We start from the raw sequence: 20105 nt of genomic DNA, 5'->3' as shown, positions 1-20105 counted from the left end.
CATCGCGTTCCTTTGTTTCTCGAGGGCCTCCTCAAACAATATTTTGATAGGATATCTTGCTCCCTCGTCTTTATTTTCTTCCCCCATGGGATGTAATCGAGATTTGTGAGGCTAGTCTTGCAAAGGTTCGACTAGTTCAAGCCCTAACTCCTTATATCCTGACCTCGTTGGGGACATGCAAAGAAAAACAGAGAAAGAGCAAACCGCTTTGATACCACTAATCCGAATTTAAATAAGAACACAACAAATTACAGATATACCTATAAATACAAATATGCAGCAGAAATAACACTTCATTTCATTAATATCAAATACTGAAATATGCTTACAAACATAATGGAAATAAGACTAGCTCGGGTGATGGTAACTTATCTCTTAGAAGAGATGTGGTGGCTACATGCCTCTGAATTGTGTTATAATGAGGCTTGAGGGCCTATTTATTATTGAGAAGCAATGGAAAACCCCAAACATCCAAAAACCTAACCCTTGGAGATGAAACGCCAAACTATAGGCCCCATTGGGGTAAATTGGTACATCAACTTTGCGGGGTCATAACTTTGGCATACGATCTTTGTTTGACGCGTATGATACATTGTTAGAAAGATCTATCTGATGACTACAGCTGCTGACAATGAATATCAAGTTAAAAACTCATATTAGCCACCAATTATTTTCCCAAAAAACGTCGTTTAGGGCCTCAAAACGACTCTAGGTGTTCAGGACCCAAAAAACTGCCAAAAATATTAAACTATGCTATAATTAAGGAAACTGAAAAACTAAAAGAAACAATGGTGGGGGTCCAAGTGGAATAGGCAGGTGGCCACCATTATCCACCTGGATCAGAAAGCCAACGTATGACTACTCCGAGGTTTTCCTCCCAGAAGAACATCCTTAGAAAAGAGCAACATCCGCTTTCAATGGTAAACCAGAGAGAACCCAGAGGTTTGCAATAATGACACCATCTGAATGGCTTAGAGCATATGAGAGAGAGAGAAGGAGAATGAGTTTGCAGAAATGTTCGATTCAAATGGGGAGCTGTCGTTTTATGATCCAGAATTCTTCGACACCTATGTTAAGAAATTTCCCACTGGGATGAAAAGGAAATTTGTCTTTTATGAGCTCCCATATTAGGAGCATCTTAAGATTGCCCACTTACTAGATCCCATGCATATATTTAAAAACATTTCATCTTCTTTATGGAGGCACATATCATCGAAATAAAGTGACACATTGGTTGTTAGGAGAGATCTTATTTCTTCAAAAACTAAAAAGAAACATTGACCAAGATAAGAAACTAGAGGATAGGTTCGTCCCTCTTGGTCTTTCAAAGAAGGTGATGTCCTGTGGATTTTAACGAAAGATGATCTTTATTTGGCTAAGGAAGTTATAATGAGTGTGAGGGTGCCTTCTTTATATGGGTCTTCATTACAACACTGCTTCACTGTGGAAGACCGTTTGTCAGGGTTGAAATTGCATGACCATTTGAACCTTCTGAGAGTACATATGTCAAAAATATGTTTTTATTTTTTTTTTTTTTTTTTATGTAATGGGATATTTTATAATAATTTTTTTTTTAATGTATTATTAACCTGTGTAGCGTCATTATCCTCTGCTCATGTGTGGGTGTGTGAATCATGACTTCCCCTAAGACCTACGACGTGCCATATCTAAATTATGTGGTTTTGTATGTTGGATCACATCAAAGGAGATTCATATGGATAACATTCCATGATGGCGTCAAGATATAGCTGAGACTGTTTGTATGTTTGAGAAGTAACTGTCGACGAGTTTCATGGCCTTGCAGGTTCATCTTCTAATTCACCTAGTAGATGAAGTTGAATCAGTTGGGGTGGTTTATTATCGTTGGATGTTCTTCTCAGAGAGGTACATGAATAAATTGAAAGGTCTTGTTCTACAAAGGGCAAAACTCGAGGGGTCTATGGTAGAGGGGTATATAGCGTATGAGTCTTTCTATTATGCTAGTGAGTACATCAAGCATATCAACAACACACCAAAGGCATCAATTTGGGACGACGAAAGGGATGAAGACAAAAGAGAAGGGGAGCTTCTTGAAAATTTTGGAAAGAGTTGCATGGTAAAGAGTAGGTGCAAGCTTATCATTAGACACATGACACTATGATTCTTTCACTTTTTTATAGGTGCATTTGTTCCCATCTATGTGGGCATATGGACATCATTTTCACACGGAGGATGTTAATGATGGATGCATGACACAAGACTGTGGAGTGGAAGTCAAGTTCAACCAATCAAGTTGTGCTAGCCACCACAATAAAAACCTAATGCAGGGGATGTTAGGTTACGTTGGAAAGATATAAGATATCATTAAAGTGGATTTCTCTTTGTTCCAATGTGTTATTTTTAGGTGCAAGTGGTGGGACACCTTTGATCGGAATAATGTAAAGGAAGATCGTGATAATGGGATGATATCTATCAACTCTAGAAAGATGTGGCATGAAGCTAGGGAACCTTATGTTTTCCCAAAACACTGTAACCAAGTGTTTTTTTACCCAGATGTGTTGGATAGGGATTGGTGGTTCGTATTAAGACACGACCCTAGATCAAAACATATTTTTGAGAACAACAGTGTTATCATGCCAAGCAAGGAAGATAATAAGGGTGATGACAATGGAGAATGATATGTACTTATGTTATTTCATCATTTATACTGTTGTTGTATGTTTTTGTTTCCTTTATTTCGCTAATTATATTGTTTTTTTATTCGTTTTGTTGGCATTTTATAATATAATTGGTAAGATTCACAAAAAAAAATTACACGTTTCTTTGCAGTGGAAACATTTTTACACTTAAAACTAAGTGTTTCCAATTGTGTACAATACCTATGATAATAAGGATTCAAGGTCACCACCCTTCTCAAATAGGAAAATGAGAACAAAATAGTGAATTTATAAATAACATTGAAGATTTAGTCTCAATTTAGATACTTATTGGTAAATTAATCAGTTCACTAAAAAGAGGTCTTATGCATGTATAAAAATTTGATTACATCTTTTTATGGACCATAAGAGAAACAAATGGGCTTACATGGATGCATCAGAGGTTTTGATTTTTTCTTCATGGATAATGGAACAGTTTTAACTTTTCTTTTCAATGGTACTTATAAATAAAAAGTTGAATTAATGAATATTTTATGGCTACGAATTAAATGATAAATAATGTGATGGTGATTAAGAGGCATTTGTTTGACTTTCAAATAGACTTGGGGATGATTTTTTCTTTCTTATTTAGATTATGTAAAATAACTATCTATTTTTATGTATTTATAAGTAAATTATCTAAAGTAGACATGTCTTTATAAGTTTAATAATAATAAGTGATGAGGCTACATAATAAGGTGTTGTGTGTGATATATTATTAAAATATATCCTACCCAGAATGATCATTGAAGGTCATGAGCCCAAGCCATATACATCATGTCATTGAAAGTCACAAGCCTAAGCCATATACATCATGTCGCTGATTTGAAGGACATCAATTGTACGATACGACAATGGCGTGAAAGACACACCTGCAAGTTTTCATGGTGTTTGGTGTGTGACTGATAAGACCCATGAAACCCTAATATGATATCTTTTCTTCATACCATTGTCTTCTCATTTCACTCTTATTTTACCATTTGAACCGGCAACGTTTAACAAAGTATAAACTTTTCACAGTTCCATTTCTGAAATCCATGGCGCCATGGCAGTTTGTAGCAGGGACCTCTGAGATCCAGGTAAGACACCTAGAGTGTGTATTGTAGGACAACAATTAGGTGTTCTCCCTCTCTCTGGCCTCCCATGGTCGGACCATATTATATGGGTCTGCTATTTGCTCCTGCTCCCTCTATTGATGTCTCTGCTACATGATTGACATATAAAATACTTCAGCTTCATACATAAAATACAATTTTTTTATTAAATGAAAAATGTATTTATTAATATGGAAACATAACTTTCATTTAAAAAAAATCACCGGTGCACCCACAACACAGTCATGTGTCGACTCTGGTGCGTTGTAGAACACATACTTACTCCACTAACTTCCTCCTTCCCCAACCAATTCCCAAGACTCTCAAAATAATAAAGGCAAGACCGAGAAGCAAACAAGAAGAAAACCATGACAACCAATAACAATACGACACCACAAACAAAGTGGCATGGCTATGCACAAGATGCAAGCAAAACTGCAATCAAGCACAACAAATCACCAAAAAACCAAATGCACAATATTGACAACAGACACCATGACTCAATCCCCATGGTTCCCAGTGCTTACAAGGGAAAGTTCAAACTGAGCCTTCTTCGAGATTTCATGGCAATCTCTTTTGCCATGCAATGTCTTGCATCATACTGCCATAAACACATAACTGTCAGTGTATAAATAAATATAACAACATACCAGTTAGCTTACCTTGTTATGCCAAGTACGTTTCCTTGTAGCTGAACACATATGTGCCATGTCTCAAGGGACCCCAATTTCCTATACAGATCTAGCTATAACTAGACATCAGTTGTTATACCTGTCGAATACATGTCTATGAATATAGCGTATACCCACATAATGTCAGATGAAATCAAGGTTAAGAAGACTTCTGGTAGGCAAAGCACTCATTCGTTTGGAATTTGAGTTTCCAAACATAGCCAAAGAAATTCTTGCCCAATTCCTTTATTTTACCTTGTTGCAACTGAGTCTTACTATATACTGTCACATCACCCCACTGTTAGTTATATAAACACATCAATTATTACATTGTCATACTAATACCAAGCATGTTTCCCACGACTACTCACACATGTCGATCACATGTTTCAAAGATCAACGCAACATATCTATTAATTTGAAATCAACCTTTACCAGGCCTACCAATCATGTCATAATCCATAGTCAACTCATAATCATTAGACATAATGCTACAATTATCACCTACTTACACTCAAGTACATATTAACTGTCTCAACACATATGTGTTAGTACAATCATCTTAAAACAATATCATTTGAAGACATACTCATATTATGCAATTCATCAAACATCCAACCAACTTGCAAACATACCATGTTAAATTAATTAACTAGACGACATAATCAAACAATCAAGCATCAAATATACGACATAAGCAAACTCATACCTTAATGTATCACAGGGGAGGCTATCTTATCTGCACAATCAATCTAGTTAGCACAATATGACCTCACAACATATCAACTCAAACATAAATAAGGTCATGATATCCATAATAGTCACTAGCTAACATGTTCACATCGTAAACTCATAAACATTTGTCATTCATGCATAACAATCACATATGCGCTCTCAATCTAGATTAGTATGACATAATATCACAACATATTAAATCATACATGAATGTCATAACCGTAACCATTTGTATAGACCAATCCAAATTAGTACAATACATATAACATCAAGATCTTAATGTAATAATCCTAATCATAAAGTTACTAGCATATAACAACAATAAGTTATATATCATGCTCATCATCAAAATATAACCTAATTATCAAGCTAACTATCAAATAACAATCAACAAGTTAACCTATAACATACCCATCAACAACATATAACCTAATCATCAAGTTATCTAACATAAACCAACAATAGTAATGCATACAACCACAAGTTACTATCATTCATGAATATCTGACACATGTGCATATGAATACACTAATCAACTAGCATCTATCATGAATGCAACCATAACATCAATATAATGAAAGACATACACATAACCATAATGCATATAACAATCCTTAACCTACATACCTACATGCAAAACATACAAACGTATATGACGACGTGCTCTTGCCTCGAGGTCCAATGTTGCAACTTCACTTTGATGATCTGCATCTCCTGCTCTATCTCAGCCAACACATTAGCATCATAACATACCAATATCATCATGATGACCTAGAATGCATACAATGACCTCACAATGCATGTTTGATCTACTATACATACATAACTATAACCATGACAATGTATGTGTAACAACATATAGCCACCAACATGCATGACAAATGCATATACAACCATACACTCATGACAATGCATCCCACAACAACACCATCAACTTTCACATGGCGAAATCACTACAACCATGATCAACAACATGCAAACGCAACAAGCACATGGGCTACAAACATAAGAAACACATATGAAACCAACATGAATGCATGACCAACACACTGCCCATCCAGTCTAAGGGGTGAACCATGCTCTAATACCACTTTGCAACACCCTCCTCCCACATCTACCCAAGTAACCAGCAAACCGAGGTAAACATGTGACGAGAGGCTACTATGATATGATTCAATCTCCTAGGTGACCTTAAGGAAGTGGAATCGACAGAAACACGTCAAACATAACTTCCACATCAACAACAACACTCCCATGAGCCATCCCGACCACTCAGGTATCATGCCCTTGGGTCCCACTAAGTTTTAAAGCTATTAAACCTCTAGACGCTCCCATGCAATGGGCATGCCAGTGTCCAGAGAGCTTTGGATGCTCCCACAAGCCTACATGCCAGAGTCCACGAGATTTAAGGCACTTTTCAAGGCCAAAATTATGGCCACTACCTAGAACTTGCAGTAACTTTCGGAATCCATTAAACACATTATGACAAAGACTAATAAACCAAAAACTAACTCCAGGACTTGGCCTGACCAACCCCAACTGGGACTGACATTCTGTCAAACACTTAGCATCAATGCAATCTACAGGTCTAGGATACAAGACAGAACATGAATGACTGAAAAATCGTATGAGACATGATAAGGAGGATCACCACCTTCTCCCTTGAACTGTTATGACATCAATTAGGTCTTGCATCCATCATTTTAACAATTAGAAGTAAATACATGAAATAATCATGACATGAACTAGTTAATTAACCATGCTTATAACCAGCATAAAACCATGAAAACAATAGTGAGATAACAACCATTAAATTCACATATACATAAGTACAAAAGCAATAGAACTTAGTTTTTATTAAACATAGGAAAATCCGACCAGGTTCAAGACTTCCACATACCACCCGACCGTAGACGTGGCTTAACCAAATCTTTCTTTCAACTAGTCACCCCCATGCCATATTCCAAGCATGATTGTGGGATCTCATAAAACACATCAATCCAAAACCATATAGGGCTTCTATAGGCCATCCACCTCAACCCCTCAAACAGTGATTCCACCTCACGATCGAACATCATAAAACCATCATCAGATTGGTCTCTACCCAAGCCTTCTAGGGCTCTAGAGCATTTGTTCCAACCTGACTTCCAGGACTAATAACTTAACCCACGGTTGTTGCCGGGCTCCAGAGCATTTGTCCAACCAAGGCTCCAGGACTAGTAACTCAACCCACAACTTATACTGGGCTCTAGAGCGTTTATCCAACCAAGGCTCCAAGACTAGTAACTCAACCCAAGTTGTTACAGGGTTTCCAAAGCGTTTTTCCAACCAAGGCTCCTGGACTAATAACTCAACCCAAGTTGTTACAGGGCTTCCAGAGCATTTGTCCAACCAAGGCTCCAGGAACTATTAACTCAACCCGAGCTAAAGGAAACATGAGAACCAACCAAAAAACAAGAAATGAACCCGCAACACCATGACTATCCAGGAAATGGCAAGGCTAGGAAAATCCAATGTCAATACAGGCAATCCTCCATGCCAGTGATAGATCATAACCAAGAAACCACATGCATGTGCCATGCATGCCAAAACTAGTGAGGAAAACATACATGTAACTCGATACCTACAAGCAAAACCCGTTGTAGCTGCTGATCCCGATGTCCTCTTGCGCTTTCCTACTCTTCCTTTACCTTCTTGCTCCAAAACTCCAAGTATGCCACACTCTCCAAGAGTGCTCCAAGAAACTCTAAGTATCCAATATTATGAGAGAGAGAGAGAATAGAAGAGAGCTCCACCAAAACTTAAATGGCGAAGCTTGCCCACTGATCCTCATAAGCCTTTTTATCAAGGAGGCCTCTATTTTCTTCAACTTCCATTATCTTCCTTCATTTTCCTCCTCCATGCAACTTGTGACCTTTCACCTTCCTTTTCTCCTAATTTCCTTTATTTTCATAAATAAATGTGCCAAAATGTCATTTTGCCTTTTCCAAAGCATTTATCGTTGCCTTTGCCAATTTCCTTAGCCATAATAAACCGAAGTGACACCCCACACTAGGTGTAGAATTTTTTGTAGATTCAAACTACAATTTGTGATATGCTAAAACTATTGACTTGAATCTACTCTACTCATTAGTGGAAACAAAAATTGATCGATGAAATCACGAAGTAGAAAAGGAAGAATTTCAATCACACATAACACAATAATTTACTTGGGGAAAGCCTCACTAAAAAACCCGCTATCTGTATATTGCATTAACTAGAAGATCTGAGAAGAAAATACAATGCTTGTTCAACCCGAACAATCTCTGCATAAGTACAATCTCACTCATTGTTTCACAAACTAGCTCAAGCCAATACTTAGCCAAAACTATTGCCTGCCAAGCCCCTACTTCCTTATGTTGTTCCCTTGGGAATTAACCCATATGTATTTGGGAAATTCCTCACTAGTAATTGCGCAATCCATCCATAGGCCTTCCTTTGATTGCATGCATCATCAGTTTAATTTAGATGATTTTACAACTGATAGTACATTGTCCCTAAACTCTAATCTCAGCTAGGTCTTCCTCTGAATTGACATGCATGCATTATTTAGGAGTGAATTATCAGTTATATGATTTATCATTGCATGTGAATTAAAGCCAATTTAATTCACTTGACCACTCACTAGTTCCTCCAATAGTTAGAACTAGTTTAACTGAATTTAACTCAGTTAAACTAAATTAAATAATTACAACTCAATAAGAACTCAACCTGGGCCCCTAAAATTTAGGGATCACTCTACATGACTCTAGATAAACTTCCAAATCGAATTTACTAAGCCAACTAACTCAACTTAACTTAGTTAACTGTTACAAGTTGCTATGAGAATATAATTACAATTTAATTCAGGGACAAATTAAATTAGGATTTTCTTGTTGCAATTTTTAACACTCCCTCTCAACAAGAAAGGGATTATCTGCTACCCTGATCTTGCCTCTGTGAAACTCGAATTTTCATTTTGACAATGCCTTTGTCAAAATATCTGCATCCTGCTCCTCTATAGGAATGTACTCCAACAACATGATTCTCCTATGCACACAATCTCATAGATGGTGATACCGGATGTCAATATGCTTGGATCGATCATGAAAAACTGGATTCTCAAAGAGTTTGATATAACTCTTATTGTCATAGTAAACCAATGTTGGATCCATTTGTTGACCAAACAACCCAACAAGTATCTTCCTCATCCAAATAGCCTCACAAGTTGCTTGACTAACAACCATGTACTTTGCTTCTGTTGAATTGAGTGCAACTGATCTCTGCTTCCTGCTGTACCAAGAAACTGCTATTGACCCAATACTGAAGATAACCCCTGATGTGCTCTTCCTATCGGATGAACTCCCTGCCCAATCTGCATTTGTGAATCCTTGAAGCTTCACTCCCTCTATCTGTCTGTACCAAAGACCAAACTGAGTGGTGCCTCTGAGGTATCTCAACACATGTTTAGCTACCTTCCAATACAATTTGGTTGGCTTAACCATGGCTTGACTAAGTTGGTTAACTGCATAACACAAGTCCAATTATGTGTTCACTAAATACATAAGTGAACCCAAAAGTTGTCTATAAATAGTAGCCTCCACTACTTCACCTGAAGTAGCATCCTCCTTCCTCTAGTTACCAACTAGAGGAGTCTAAATGGGTTTGTTGTTCTCCATGTGGAACTTCTTCAGTATCCCGTTGACATACTTGCCCTGAGAGACAAACAGTTCCTCATCTCCTTGCCATACTTCCATATCAAGAAAGTAATGCATGAGCCCTAGGTCCTTCATCTCAAACTCTCTTGCAAGTTCCTCTTTGTAATACTTAATCAACTTCTCATCACCTGTCAGAATCAAATCATCGACATATAATACAATTATCAACAATTTACCTTCAACCACAATATGGTAAAGGTTTGCATTTGCTTCACCCCAACCAGGTGAAATAGTTATCAATCCCGGTGTACCAAGCACAGGGAGCTTGTTTCAGTCCATACAATGCTCGCTTGAGTCTGCATACATGCGACTCTCTGTTGAAGGTCTCAAATCCTTCCGCTGCTCAATATACACCTCTTCCTCAATCATGTTGTTGAGGAATGCTATCTTTACATCCATATGATGTATCTGACATCCCATCTGCGCTGACAATGCTAGAATATATATGATTGGTGAGTACCTTGCTAAATGAGAAAAAGTCTCATCGTAATCAATTCCCTCCACCTGAGAGAACCCTCTGGCCATAAATCTGGTGTTGTGTTTCTCCACACTCCCATCTGCTACTTGCTTTACCTTGTAAATCCATCTAGAACTCACCACTAACTTGTCTATTGGTCTTGGGACCACTTCCCAAACACTGTTTTTGATAATGGAGTCATACTCCTCAACCATGGCATCAACCCACACTGGTTGCTGCATTGCTTCCTCGAATGAGGATGGCTCAATCTATACACTCTCGCTCATAAGAGCCATGTAGCCAGTGTACCACTCTAGTGACCTCCTCTGCCTGTGCTATGATGTGGGTGCTCCCACATTCTCTCGAGCATCATGCAACAATTTTTAGCCTCTCTGGTGTGCTTTCTCCCATCTTTGGAAGTCTCTGCATGAGTGGGTGTTTCCATTCCCTGCTCCTCTTCATGTGCCTACTCCACATCATCCTGAGGTTCCTCCTTTGGAACTAAAACCTCCTCAATTGCATGTAGTTGAAGCTCCCTCTCAAAGGAACATCTCATGGCTTTCTCTTCATCAAACTTCACATCTCTGCAAACCACTGTCATCCTGTTGGTTGACAGGTACACCCAATAGTTGTGAGGTGTATCACTGTACCCCACAAATATGCCCAACTCAACTGTTGGCTCTAACTTTTTCCGTGCATCCTTAGTAACATGGTAGTGGACTGGTACAGTGATGTGTGGTTTGACGGTAAGTCACATGGGCGAAGCCCGGGCAGACCGAAGTTCAAATCTCATTGAGTACAATGACCTGCTGTGGTGGCAGCTAGAGGGGCGGATTCCCCTTTCCCGTGAGTCTGCTCTTGCTAAAATCATAGGAACTTAGTATACCCGACTTGCAGGTGGTTGGTTATGCTCTTGGTGTTATAGTGGCAGCTATGAGGTTTGATCCTTGGTCTCCCATGGATTAGGCCTGGCAGTTACCGATTCACCATGTGGTTAAAAAAACATGGTAGTGGACTGATGAACCAAAGATCCTGAAGTGTGCCACATCTGGTTTCTTCCTGAAAAAACCTGTTCTGGTGTACTCATCCCAAGAATTTGATGAGGGCTTATGTTATGCAAATAAACAGTTGTGTTGCATGCTTCAGCCCATAAGTGCAATGGTAGGCCCTGATAATGTAACATTGCTTGTGCCACTCCACAATACTTTTGTTCTTTCATTCGGCCACCCCATTATGTTGTGGGTTATGAGGTGCTATCAACTCCCGTTGAATGCCTTCTAAAGCACATAAGTTCTTGAATTCACTTGACACATATTCTCCATCGTTATCACTTCTGAGAGCTTTAACTTTCCTTCTAGTATCTTTCTTGACAAGTGCTTTAAATTCACAAAACTTAGTGAACGTTTGATCTTTCTTCTGCATGAAGAAAATCCAACACTTACGAGAAAAATCATCAACAAATATTACATAATACCTGTGCTTGGTCGTGGATGCTGTCGAGAACGGTCCACACACATCTAAGTGAACTCAATCAAGGATCGGTTGCACTTGATTGTGTTTGTCATGAAAGGAATCTTTGGTGTACTTCCCCAATGTACGCCCTTTGCATGTATCTCTCTGCTCTAGTGTACCCTTGTGAAGTCCTGTGGAAATTTTTTGCATGATCTTCAAAGCTCCGTGTTGCAAGTGACCAAATCTTTTATGCCACAACTCACCGATGTCTCGACTCTACACTTTCTCCACTTTAGTGCTCAAAGCAACGCAATCTTGTACCTTCAATTTGTAGAGGTTCTTCACTCAAACCGTGATCCGCTTCACCTATCCTATGGATATGTGACGAAGGAAAGCCTTTCCCTTACTAAATATCACATCATAGCCTCACGCCTCCAACATGGCAACAAAAACCAAGTTCTTCTTCAAACCCGGAACATACATGACATCTCTCAATGTGAGAGGAGAACCATACTCCCTTTGAAAGGTAACAATATCGATGTCAATCGCGTTATAACTCCCATCATCTCCCATCTCAATGTGCATCTGGAGGTCCTTCTCCTCCAAGTTACTGAAGAGCTCTTTGTTACCATCATATGGAATGAAGCTCCACTATCCAGGTACTACACACTACCCATCACCGATGACAGCATGCGAGTGATGAGGGTGAAATCCAGTTCAAATTGTGACGCAAGAGCTTCACCTGTCGCTCCTCATGAGGGCTTCTTACCAACTTTCTTGTGCAGACACTTTGTGGCATAATGTCCCAGCTCGTGACAGTGAAAACACTTGATTTTTGACATGTCCTTCTTCTTCTCGCCCTAACTGGAATCTGATTTGGAATGGGATGACTTCTCCTTCCCTTTCTTCACCTTTCCAGCTAAGGCACAATTCTCCTCCTCATCATGCTTTGATGAGGATCCGTCTCTAGTGTTCCACATAATCTCTTCCTATACTAAGTCAGACCACAATCGCTCCCTTTGGTAGCTTCTCCCTCCCATTAACTGAGTCCTAGTAGCTATGCCAGCTCTTAAGAAGTCCTATAAGTGATAGGCTCACCAAATCATCTTCTGCAACAATAACCTCGACACTTCCAAGCTCATCTCGACATTAGGTGAACTTGGTCAAGTAATTCAGAATTGAGTCACCCTTCTCCATCTTGATCTTTCTGAGTTTATCCTTCAGTGCCAGCTTCCTGTGGTCACTGTTGTTTTGAAATAGGTTTGTCAATGCCTTTCACATTGCAAATGGAGTTTCCTTCTGTGGATATTCGAGACAATATGATCTCAAACTCCTTCTAGGATAATCCTTCTTGCCTTTGCCACACATTTTCTCCATTCAGCCAGATCTTTAGCATTAGATGTTGGAGGCTTCGGGATATCATGATCTATGAATTGCTTCAGCCCGTTGTCTTCTAATGCTACCTCCATCCTGTCCTTCTAAGTTATGTAATTCGAGCTACTCTTCAGGGCATACTCAAGTCTCAAACTGTAGGACGACATCCTGCTGACTCTAAAGTATGAAACTGCAAATTCGATTTCACCTGCACAACAAACTCGTATTCTCCTCTTCTATAGCGATTTCAACTCCGATGCCATGTATATTTTTTATTGTGGATTCAAACTGCAGATTGTGATATGCTAAAACAACTGACTTTAATCCACTCTACTCATTAGTGGAAATAAAATTTGATCGATGAAATCACGAAGCAGAAAAGGAAGAATTTCAATCACACATAACACAATAATTTATCTGGGGAAAGCCTCATCTAAAAACCCTGCTATTTGTATATTGCATTAACCAGAAGATTTGAGAAGAAAATACAATGCTTGTTCAACCTGAACAATCTCTGCACAAGTACAATCTCACTCATTGCTTCACAAACCAGCTCAAGCCAATACTTAGCCAAATCTGCTGCCTACCAAGCCCCTACTTCCTTGTGTTGTTCCCTTGGGAATTAGTCCATATTTAATTGGGAAATTCCTCACCAGTGACTGCGAAATCCATCCATAGGCCTTCCTCTGATTGTATGCATCATCGGTTTAATTTAGATGATTTTACAATTGATAGTACACTGTCCCTGAACTCTCATCTCAACCGGGTCTTCCTCTGAACTGACATGCATGAGTTATTTATGAGTGAAATATCATTTATCTGATTGATCACTACATGTGAATTAAATCCAATTTAATTCACTTGACCCCTCAATAGTTCCTCCAATAGTTAGAACTAGTTTAACTGAATTAAACTCAGTTTAACTAAATTAAATAATTACAACTCAATAAGAACTCAACTTGGGCCCCTAAAATTTAGGGATCACTCTACGTGACTCTAGATAGACTTCCAACTCGAATTTACTGAGCCAACTAAGTCAACTTAACTTAGTTAATTGTAATCCATCCATAGGCCTTCCTATGAATGCAAGCATCATTGGTTTAATTTATATGATTTTACAACTGATAGTACATTGTCCCTGAACTCTAATCTGAAGTGGGTCTTCCTCTAAACTGACATGCATGAGTTATTTATGAGTGAATTATCAGTTATCCGATTGATCACTACATGTGAATTAAATTCAATTTATTTCACTTGACCACTCACTAGTTCCTCCAACAATTAGAACTAGTTTAACTGAATTTAACTCAGTTAAACTGAATTAAATAATTACAACTCAATAAGAACTCAACTTGGGCCCCTAAAATTTAGGGATCACTCTACATGACTCTAGATAGACTTCCAACTCGAATTTATTGAGCCAACTAAGTCAACTTAACTTAGTTATTTGTAATCCATCCATAGGCCTTCCTTTGATTGCATGCATCATCGGTTTAATTTAGATGATTTTACAACTGATAGTACACTGTCCCTGAACTCTAATCTCAACTGGGTCTTCCTCTGAACTGACATGCATGAGTTATTTATGAGTGAATTATCAGTTATCTGATTGATCACTACATGTGAATTAAATCCAATTTAATTCACTTGACCACTCACTAGTTCCTCCAATAGTTAGAACTAGTTTAACTGAATTTAACTCAATTAAACTGAATTAAATAATTACAACTCAATAAGAACTCAACTTGGGCCCCTAAAATTTAGGGATCACTCTACATGACTCTAGATAGACTTCCAACTCGAATTTATTGAGCCAACTAGGTCAACTTAACTTAGTTAATTGTAATCCATCCATAGGCCTTCCTCTGATTGCATGCATCATCAGTTTAATTTAGATGATTTTACAACTGATACTACAATTTCCCTGAACTCTAATCTCAACTGGGTCTTCCTCTGAATTGACATGCATGAGTTATTTATGAGTGAACTATTAGTTATCCGATTGATCACTACATGTGAATTAAATCCAATTTAATTCAATTGACCACTCACTAGTTCCTCCAACAGTTAGAACTAGTTTGACTGAATTTAACTTAGTTAAACATAATTAAATAATTACAACTCAATAAGAACTCAACTAGGGCCCCTAAAATTTAGGGATCACTCTACATGACTCTAGATAGACTTCCAACTCGAATTTACTGAGCCAACTAACGCAACTTAACTTAGTTAATTGCTACAAGTTGTTATGAGAATATAGTTACAATTTAATTCCCAATTTAATTCAAGGACAAATTAAATTAGGATTTTCTTGTTGCTATTTTTAACATATGTGTCCCATGACCGTGGCCTTATATATTTTTACATGAATTTTTAACCAGGGCTGTTACATCACTTGCCATAAACTGTCAACCACTTATACATGTGGTGAAACGCTCCATAATCCATGGATTATGTATAACCATGCACAATAATGAACTATGACAATGATTGATCGAAGGTGGACCTTATGTAGGTTTGGATACAATGAGGAAAGGGCCTTGTGGCCTTGGAAATAAGTGCACAATCCTATGCTAAGGTATCAAAGGGTTGATTGAACTTGGGGATGCACCCATTCCTTTATCTCATTATGCCATCAAAGAAACAAGACTTAAATCCACGTCCGGCTTGGAATGTTGGTGAAATCTTGAACTGGATCAAGCCAATGCTCATGGACATCGATTGGATGTCAAGTTGGAGCATACAAATGGTTAATCATTGTAAGATGTGATGGATAAACCACTTGGATGCCAATTTGGCCACTTTTGGGGGTTTAGTCAAGTGGTTTTGGACAACATACCAATTGCCCAGGAAAGCTATGGAAATGCCACCCATCCCAACAATGGGATCTATTTTTCGGGCCTTTGGGAAGAATTATCTCCTTCCACTCCTAACTTCCAAAATCCCTCCAATCAACCTCAATTAAATCACCATAGCTCAATCTCGTGTAATGTGCAAGGATGATAACATGATAACGTGTGGGTATGTGTCATTATATAAGGTTATGGGGTATGTGTACCCTCATCATATCATGGTGATCGTTGACCCCATGAGGAGTGTGGGCCAAAGTGGGAGTTCAATGATACACATACATAATATATGAATGTATTATACATACATATACACACTTGTTAAGTCATGGTGATCACTGAACCCATGAGGAGCGTGGGCCAAGGAGGGTTTCAACGATATACCTACATATTTATATAAACATTTTACACACACACACACACAAATAGTTAAATAATAATTGAATCAAATATAATCTCCCTTGGTATAAGTAAACATAAAAAAATAATAACAGCTAATGGGTGACATGGTTGGCTGAGGGGGCCAAGAGCTGATTGGTCATGTGGACCCTAGGTTCCACATCTCCTACCACGTGGATCCTATATGGAATGACACTTGGCTAAAAAGGAGAGAATCTTAAGTAGGCCATATCTTTGTGCCTCCATCAGTTCTCTTGATTAAAAAAAAATATCTTTGTGCCTCAAACTCAGAATGAGATGAATTCAAACTGAGGGAATGCTCTTGGCTAGTAGAAGGCAATGATGATCTTAGACCTTTGTTTTGAGCAAAGTGAAAGAAGCAAAATTTTTATAACCCTCCATCTCCTTAAGGCGACCTAGGAGGTTGGCTGTGTTACACAAAGGAAGCACTGTTAAACAATAGCATATCATATATAAAAGACAACATAATTGTATTTGAAAATGAAGAGCGTGGATCACGATGTCAATGAGACAAATTAGCCCATCCATTCCATAGACTTGACTAATTTAAAGATGCTAAAGAAGACAACAAATGCACTATATCAACCCATAAAGGGAGACACATAAGAAAATCTCGGGGAGAATAAGAGTTTAGGACAACCGAAAGCGATTAACAAACCACCCCGAAAAAGGAAAACATAGGTTTAATAGAACAAGGTAGTGCCTTAGAATGAAGCCAATACCCACTAAAGCTCAATAGAACAATGTATCAAAGAAAGAGGCACAACATTCTATGAACATTGAAAAATCAAATTCACTTCACCTTCTTCCGAAAATTGAGCAACTACCACAATGTGGGGGTGCCATAAACCCAAATGTTCCTTTCAAATCATGTTGCCAACACCTCTCCACATCACGAAGTGGTACAAATTAAAAAAATCATTTACTCTCTCATTTGATTGGTATGAAAAATGTTCAATATGTGATAAAAATATAACAAAGTAACTAATCTCAAACACCACAACACAATAAGCCCTCTAAAAAAAACAGTAGCATCAAAGCAACTAGCCTCCAATGCCAAAACACAATAGACCCTCTAAATGTTTTTGAAAAGCATGTTTACAAATAATAACTAAAACAGGTTAAGATGAGGTGTTAACACAACATGCCAACAAGAAACATATCCATTAGAAACCCCCAAAAACCCTTTCATTTCTCACCTTGTAATGTGGTATAACCTTAACCTTACTTTTATTGCATTTTGTTTTGTATACCTAAACTAACTAACTAACTATATATATATCTTCAAGGAAACCCTCATTAAAAAAAACCTTTATGAATACTTATTTGGCATGATTCATAGATGGTAAATAAAGTAAACCGTAAATGATCAAGTCAAATTTATAGCCTCCTCCCCACTTTTAAAGAGAAATAATTTTTTTTTATTTTTATTTTTTATATTTAACTAGTGACCAATTAAACTAACCCTGATTACTATGAAAATATTTGCTTTATAAATATACCCTAATTTAAAATAAAAAATTAATAATAAAGCACATGGGGACAAATAAAACCTAGGTAAAACAATTCCAACAATATATACGAGTACACAATCTCATATTGTGGAATACATACTAAGAGCGTTAATGTACAACCTCCTTTCTACCATACGTACATATATTTAGGGTAGGGTGAGGTGTGAGGGGTGAGGGTCACGTCCATTTCAGTTATTTCCAAAGTTGAAAAGACCATAGTCATAAATAAAATTTTGATATAATTAATTGTGTAATTAATTCCGAGAATGGTTAGGGCAAGAGAGAGATCCCCGGAGTTAAGGCGAGTTGACAGGCCGGGAAGTAAGGAGAGTACAATCCCTTTCAACCCTTGATCCCCGAGCCAGGGTGTACCCGAGGCTGGCAGGACCGTCGGATCATCAAGAACTTATGAGGCCGTGCGATCTAAATCTTGGGAGATCAGAGCCGTTCGTTGATTCCATCCACGGGGTTTTTAAGAAGATCGGGGATAGAGGTTGAGTGTTATGTATTAGGGCAGGAGAGGCGTCGAGAGGGTTTGGAGACGAGGGTTTTTGGTTCTGTGTTGGTTGTTCTTTGAGGGATTCGAACCATGTCTGAGGGGAAGAGATCTGGAAAGGTTAAGTGGTTCGATTCGACTAAGGGTTATGGTTTCATAACCCCTGATGATGGCAGCGAGGACCTGTTTGTGCATCAGACTTCGATTCACTCCAATGGGTTTCGATCGCTGGCCGAGGGAGAGGCCGTCGAGTACACGGTCGAGCATGAGAATGGCGGAAGAACCAAGGCCCTAGATGTTACAGGGCCTGATGGAGCCTTCGTCCAGGGTAACAGTGGAGGAGGCGGCGGTGGAGGCCGAGGAGGCGGTAGAGGCGGAGGTGGTGGTGGCTACGGCGGTGGTGGTTATGGCGGCGGTGGATATGGCGGTGGCGGTGGGTGGAACGGAGGTGGCGGTGGAGGCCGAGGTGGTGGTCGTGGAGGAGGTAGAGGGGGTGGCGGCGGCGGCGGCGGCGGCGGTGGAAGCTGTTACAAGTGCGGAGAGTCTGGCCACTTTGCTAGAGACTGCACCAACGGTGGCGGTGCTGGTGCTGGTGGCGGCGGCGGCGGTGGCGGGGGCAGCTGTTATCAGTGCGGTGACTTCGGTCATTTTGCCCGGGATTGCCCTAACCGTGAAGGTTAGGCATATCGGAAGCCTGCTCTTCCTATCTTCTCGTTCTACTTCAGCGTTTTGAATGTTGTGCCCGCTGCCGCTACTCACGCCTTCCCCAAGATTTCGTGGTTTGTGGCTTTTGTTGTTGTAAGCCTGCTCCGGTTTTGGGTATGTCTGGCTTAAATATTTTACGTTGTTTTCAAATTTGCAGGCTTAGTTATGTTTGTATGGTTCTCTACTGTAATGTAAGGTACTGAATGAACTATTTATCCGTAGACTCTCTAGGAGTGGAGCCGGGCCATAATTTGGCGGTAGAAGATCTATTTTTGCTACTATTGGCTAGGGATATACACTCTTCTTTTAATTGTGAGGCGGGAACTAAAGTTATAGCATGTGTAACAGCCTTCCCGCTGTGAATGGTTTTTGTCCACAGATGGTATCTATTGGAAGTTTCGTTAATGAATATGGATCTTAATGCGCAGTTGGATCAATCTCGAGTGTTTTTACAGTTATATGATGATTTTGCTTATTACTGTTATTGTAGTACCTTGGCTATTTCTATCGAGATCTTAATTTATTCTACTGTGTGGTAAGTTTTGTTGTCGTTATGTGCTGGTTTTGATGTTACTCTGTGCATGCCGATTTCCCAAATTATAAGAAATGGGCATTTTAGACTCTGTTAGGGTTTCACTATTTATTCTATTAGTCTTTTTCTGGAATGTATCCTCGCCCTAGTGATAACTTTCTGGATATATTAAAATGTGTATTTTTGTCTGGTTATTGTTTTATCTGGACAGAGGATTTTATAAAGACCTTAATTTATGGTGAAGTAGAAGTTTCAGATGTATATATTGCGCACTTTATTTTCCTCGTGCGTTCTCTGGTTTGTTTTTATTTTTCTCGTGCCGTTTTCGGAGTGATTGGTCTAACATTTGTGGTGTTGCGATTATAGCATGTCAAATTCTAACAGAAAATGCCTTT

The 20105-nt window shown here is 38.8% G+C and overlaps 1 pseudogene; it reads left to right on the top strand.

The window, feature by feature from the left end:
- The first annotated feature begins 18469 nt into the window (after window positions 1-18469).
- LOC149218131 (cold shock protein 2 pseudogene) lies at window positions 18470-19615 on the top strand (annotated as a pseudogene).
- Window positions 19616-20105: the final 490 nt, after the last annotated feature.

The sequence above is a fragment of the Pinus tabuliformis genome, chromosome Q (assembly GCF_031772625.1).
Source record: "Pinus tabuliformis cultivar Carrire ecotype Pingquan chromosome Q, CPIR1, whole genome shotgun sequence".
Lineage (NCBI taxonomy): Eukaryota > Viridiplantae > Streptophyta > Pinopsida > Pinales > Pinaceae > Pinus > Pinus tabuliformis.
Note: the sequence above shows the minus strand (reverse complement) of the source record. Positions and strands in the feature narration are given on the sequence as shown.